The sequence below is a fragment of the Sorex fumeus genome, unplaced genomic scaffold, assembly GCF_029834395.1.
Source record: "Sorex fumeus unplaced genomic scaffold, SorFum_2.1 ptg000020l, whole genome shotgun sequence".
NCBI classification, from domain to species: Eukaryota; Metazoa; Chordata; class Mammalia; order Eulipotyphla; family Soricidae; genus Sorex; species Sorex fumeus.
Window position 1 is genome coordinate 14,212,479 of NW_026606077.1, and position 6,370 is coordinate 14,218,848.

The window sequence follows — 6,370 nt, forward strand, 5'->3', positions numbered from 1 at the left end:
CTCCACTGGGCGGAGGTCAAAACTGTCAGTCCACTTGGCCTAACTGTGGCAATCTACCATTCCTGGGGCTTTATTTGGGGGAAAATTGTTTATTACTGTTTTCTTACTAGTAATTGTTTTGTATAAGTTTTCTAACTTCTTCTTATTCGGTCTTAGGATATTTTGTGATTGATCAACTTCACCCGACTCTTCTCAACTGTCCAGTTTTGGGTTGAACTTTTTCTCCTACTCATCTCTTGTGATGGTTTGTATTTATGATGTATCTGCTACGATTTGTCCCTTTCCATTACTAATGCGTTTTGTTGAGAGTTTTCAGGGAGGAGGTTTCCTTTATTATTCTAAGGGTTTATTGATTTTATTTACTATTAAAAAATGGTTCTGGATCCTCTTCCAGTTCTTAAGTATTATGATCGGGTATTCACACACTTCTGTGACATGTGCCCCTCTTAAATCTTGTTACAAATTTGACACAACACCCATGTGATGGGAAAAGAAATAGAAAAAAAAGGATTCTGTGTTTGATTGATCTTTTTGTATTGTTCTATTTCTGTACCATTGAGAGCCACTTTCTCAGTGAGCCAGCAAGGAGTTTGTCAGTTTCGTGGTAAAGAACTGACTCTTGGCTTCATTGATATTCTGTGTTTCTTTTTGGCTTATTTAAGTTTGATGATGATGACGATGATGATGATGTCCTTCCTTTTCCCTCTTGTCTCTCCTTTTCTAGTTCTTTCATGCACAAGACTAGAGTATTTATTTTAGACTTTTCTTGCTTATGGTGAGACCCCCCATGGCAGTGGACAGCCTCTGCTCCCCTCCTTGTTTTTGTTGTTTTTCAGGTAAATTTTTCCCTCTTCTTTAAGTTCTTCATTGTGCTAGAGTTATTGAGTAGTATACGGTGTATTCTCATATATTTGGATTTTCCTGTCTTTTTATTGTTGGTTTCTAGTCCCATATTCTTGTGTAACTGGGAACAATGCTTGATATGATGTAGATCTTCATGAAATGATGAGACTTCTTTTGCATTCCAACAGATGATCTGCCCTTGATAACATTCCATGTATGCTTGAGAAGAATGTGTGCATTTATTTCCTTGGAGGTGGAAGTTTCTCTAAATAGCTGTTAAGTCCATCTCCTTGATTACTTCATTAGTTTATTCTTTCCTTATTAATATTTTGTCTAGATTATTTGCCCATTGATGAAAGTGGGCTCGAGAGTTTTCGAAGACAGGTGTCTTTTTGTGGCTATCTCTCTCAGCGTTCTTCGCACAGTCATGGAGGTGCTGAACCAGTGGATCGTATTCCTTGTCAATGTTGTCAATGACGGCATCTTCCCATGTTGCCACAATAGTGCCAAAGAGCTCCCAGTTGGTGGTGGTTCTGGGAGTTCTCTTCTTAAACTTTGCAGCCCTTTCTCCCTGCTCTGTGAAGTAGAATTTTGCATGAAGGAGAGAGTGGTCGATCCCTTTGGAATTTTGGGACAACAGCAACATCAATCAGGCAAAACTGTCAATTGAATATGATGTAGTCAATTTCATTGTGGAACTGTTCACTGGAAGACTCCCATGTCCAACATTTAGATTTGGACTTCTGCAACTGTGAGTTACCATGGATGGTCTTGGTCAACATGGTGAACTCAGACACTTTCTCACCCTGTTCGTTCCATTCTAGGCCATGGGTCCTGATGTGGAGTTCTTCGACTGATCTTCTCGATCCTATCTTGGCATTAAAATCAGCAAAAATGATCTCGTAGAAGATGTGGTCTTTATTGAACTTCTCCAGCTTCATGTAGAACTTCTCAATTTCTCCTTCATCATAATTGGATGTTGGTACGTAGACAACGAAGATAGAAACTGCCGGCAGTAAGCCACATCTATTCAAGTGTAATAGTCTGATTTGGGTTGTTAGGGATTCTAATGAATCAATGTTTATGGCCAAGTTTGTATTGACAAGGACACCAACGCCAACGACACCTCTTTTGTCCCATGTTCCAAGGAACAGTTCTCCAGTGTCAAAAACGGCGTGATGTGACCTGTAAAAGAGGAATTGAGTGGCAATCATGTTCAGTCTATCGTCTACTTTCAGCATGCATTTCCCATCCTGGGTGGATCTTCCCAATACCCTTTATTTGGTGCTCTGTTCTCTATCTGAGCTGTCTTTACCCCTAGAGTGTGTGGCTGGCCTCCAAGCCATGGAGTAAACCTCCTGGTATTTATCTCACTAGCCCTGAGATTTTAGAAAGTGCCACATTCGAAGCTCTTTCAGGGTCAGGAGAATGAGACCCATCATTGTTACTGGTTTTTGGTATATTGAATATGACACAGGAAGTTTGCCAGACTCTGCTGTGTGGGCAGGATACTTTTGGTAGCCTGCCAGGTTCTCCAGAGTAAGAATTAGATAGTCTCCGTGCCTGGCTGTCCTCTCTGGGGCCCCTTGGAGGAGGGTGGGTTGAGTTTCAACCTGAGCAGAGCCCCAGCAGCTAAAGACCTCTGGTTCCAGCCACAGCCATGCTTAAGATCACCTTCCACACGTTCGGACGAGCCTCACGCATGAAGGAACCAGCAGAGGAACCCAGGTGTGCGGGACCCGAGGTGTAGATCTCCAAGCCTGCTCGGATTGGGACTGGGCCTCCTCCACCCAGATCCCCCATCTTCCAGTATATAGGTGTTACACTCACCAACTGCCCCCGGCGCTGTGTAATCCCATCAATGGCCAAGACCCAGAGACTATAAACCCAGCTCCCTTTGAACTACCGCCCCTAATAATTTTTTGCTTTTTGGGGCACACCCAGTGATGCTCAGGGGTTACTCCTGGCTCTGCACTCAGGAATTACTCCTGGTGGTGCTTGGGGGACCATATGGGGTGCTGGGGATCGAACCCAGGTTGGCCACTTGCAAGGCAAATGCCCTACCCACTGTAAAATTGCTCCAGCCACCCTCCCCCAATTTTTAAAGTAGAAATTTAAAACTGCAAATCTGTGAGACATTTATCTATTTTTATTTTGTGGGGCCACTTTCTGCTGTGATGAGGCAGTCATATGGAGTTGGGGCTTGAACCCCGGGCCTCACACTATAGGCCATGTGCTTTGCAGGTATGACACATCCCTAACTCCACCCTATGTCCCGACTTGTAAAGACCATTCATGTTCAGGGTAGTTACTGATCTATGGGGCTTATTCATTACTATTTTTTCTTTTGTTTTCTGTGGGGTTTTAAAACAATTTGCAGTCACATTTTCTTCCTTCCTTCCTTCCTTCCTTCCTTCCTTCCTTCCTTTCTTTCCTTCTTTCTTTTTAAGTTCTGATGCTCAGATCTTACTCCTGTCTCTGTGCTCAGGAATCTATCCTGGAGGTAGACCCTACTACTCTACTGTATGTAGATCCAGAGATGAAACTTGGGTTGGCCATGAACCATGCAAGTCCCTGACCATTATACTATCCCTCCTAAACCTTTGTTTTCTGTATTTTAAAAAATATTTCTGGTCTCCCTCAATCCCATTTGTTTTTTCATGTGACTGGTTTTTTCTGGTGATTTTTTTGGCAGGGGCGGGGGCACACCTGGTGGTGCTCAAGGGTGACTCTTGGCTCTGTGCTTAGGTGTCACTCTCGGCAGGCTCTGGGGACCATATGGGGTGATGGGGATAGAACCCAGGTCAGCCACGTGCAATGAAAATGCCCTCTACCTGCTGTTCTATAACTCTGGTTCCTGGTGATTCTATTTCTGTCCTTTTTACCTTCTGTGTCTGCTTCACGTTTTTGTTTATTACAGGGAGTTGGTATAACACTTTCTTTCTCTTTCTCTCTCTTTCTTTCTTTTGTTTTTTTTCTGATAGAGCCTAGCAAGCTGCCCGTGGCATAGCTACTCATGGCATACTCGATATGTCAAAAACAGTAACAATAACAGGTCTCATTCTACTGACCCTCAAAGAGCCTCCAACACGGCAGCGTTGGGAAAGATGAGTAAGGAGAGGCTGCTAAAATCTCAGATCTGGGATGAATGGAGACGTTACTGGCACCCGCTTGAGTAAATCGATGAACAACAGGATGACAGTGATATGGTGATATAGTGACAGTTGCATTTTTTTATTTTATTTTTGGCTTTTTGGGTCACACCTCGTGATGCACAGGTGTTACTCTTGGCTTTGCATTCAGAAATACTCCTGGCGGTGCTCAGGGGACCATATGGGATGCTGGGGATCGAACCCAGGTCAGCTGCATGCAAGGCAAATGCCCTACCCACTGTACTATAGCTCCAGCCCCCAAGTATCACACTTTCTTTAGTCTTTTTGTGTCTGTGCTGATACCAATTCATCTTCATTTGACTGTGGCAAGTTTGTTCTTTTCTTCCTCCTCTTTTGTCTTTTGTCTTTTATAACTATCGCTCTCCTATAACTTGGTCATGTTTGTTACTGTATCACAATTTCTTTTTTTTGCTCTATATTTAATGATCTTCCTTTCTTTTTAAAAAAATTTATTTTATTTTTATAAAGCTGTTAACAAGAATTCATTACATTTAATATTTGAACACCAATCCCACCACCATCGCAACTTCCCACCACCATATTTCGAATGTTTTCCCCCAAATCCCAAATCATATCCCCAAAACAGAACCAGAGTAATTAATTTTGTATTGCTTGTTATGAATAATCCTCCAAAAATGGTCCAAAGGTTTTCCTTAGAGGAAAGTGTGTGAAGATTGTTGTATTTTACTCTGGAACCATTAAGCCCTTGTATAAGAGGTTTGTAACATGTTTGAGGCTTGTGTGCATATATATATATATCTAATATATATCCATATATATATGCACAAAGGAAGGGCACATATGCTGCCCAAGTCCACGTGCTGCTTGTGCCCACGTGGCCAAGCACATGTGCTATCCAAGCACCTATGGAGAGATGTACTTTCATGCCTTCATATCTAATGCTGGGAAATGTGTAGGGGCTGTCTCCACCTGTGGAGAAGCCCACGTTCTCTCTTGAGTGCACTACTTTCAGTCCCTCGTTCCCCATCCTAAACAAATAAAATCTATTTTACTTCACTGCTCATCTAGTCCTGAAACTCTTTTCTGTGAGGTGAGACAAGAACCCCGAAACCCAGGGTGAGGCCTGGGACTGACTTTCCTTTCCTGCAAAGAGCAAATCCTCGCTCCAACCTGAGTCTGTGGCCCCTGAGTAATCAGGTGGTGGGGATCAAGTCCGTACCTAGAAGACCAAGCAGACGTCAGGATGGCCACCCGGTAGGGCTGGCAGGGCTCTGGCCTGTGCAATGCAGGGGCTCAACACAGACTTTCTAAGTCCTAGGCTTCCCAGTTAGTCCTGAGTGGCAGAAGCGGATTGGGAGAAAGTGACTGTCTCTCTCCTCCCTGCCTCTCCTAAGTCACTGACTTCAGCATGGGGTGTTGGGATTAACCCCGGGCCAGCAGCATGCAAGGCAAGTGCTCTATTCACTCTACCATTGCTCTAGTCTCTCTCGCACAGGCTTTGGAAGTGATCAGCACTGTTTCTTTGATTGCGGTATCTCTCAGTTTTCACTTTCTGGTGTTTTCCTGCCAAAACGACTTTCATATTTCTCTTTTAGTTTTCAGTCATTTTTCCAGCTCTGATTTCTCCTCTTCCACTTGAATCACTGAAGTTATTTTTTAAAAAAGATTTTATTGTCTGTTTGTTTTTGATTTTTGGTCCATACCAGACTATGCCTTGCTTACTCTGCTTTACACTTAGAGATTACTCCTGGTGGTGCTTGGGCGGACCATCTGGGGTTCCAGGAATCAAACCCTAGCTATCCATATGCCAGGCAAGTGCCTATCCACGTTTCTATCTCTCTAGACCCCAAAGAGATTTTATCTCCAATCCCGTTGTTAGAGTGTGGAGTCGACCACCTCCCAAGGACAGAAAATAGAGCCAATAATGCAAAACACATAGAGAGGTTTCTTGTTCCAGCTAGCTGGGGTCCAAGTATCCGCCCAACGCAGAAGGTTTCAACAAGGACCCCAAGCACCAGGTTCAGCAAGTTCTTATACTTTCATTTTGGCAAGTAAGCATTACTCAGCAATTTTCTATTACCTATACAACATTTTGTTGTATTTTGTTGTTGTTTTGAACTGCAATATCCGGCCCTGACAGTTACATTCCCGAGGCCTAGTCTTATTCCGGAGATGTAATCTTTGACAAAAGCATCTTTTTTTTTCTGCTTTTCTTGTTCCTGGAAGAAGCCTAGGTCATTCAGAAGGCCACAAAGCCTGTCATGGCAGTTCTCTGTCTACGTTGGTCCTAACACTGTTTGAAAATCTTCCTTAACCACTTCAAGACCTTCTTGTGCTCTGTAGCCCCTCAGGGCTTTGTTTTGTGTTCCGTTGAGGTTCTTTACGTTCATCAT

General features: G+C 43.3%; 1 non-coding gene across 1 annotated transcript; it reads left to right on the plus strand.

The window, feature by feature from the left end:
• The first annotated feature begins 382 nt into the window (after positions 1 to 382).
• Positions 383 to 486, plus strand: LOC130022779 (small nucleolar RNA U13). The gene has a single exon (XR_008792313.1). It is a non-coding gene; the product is annotated as a small nucleolar RNA U13 (small nucleolar RNA).
• Positions 487 to 6,370: the final 5,884 nt, after the last annotated feature.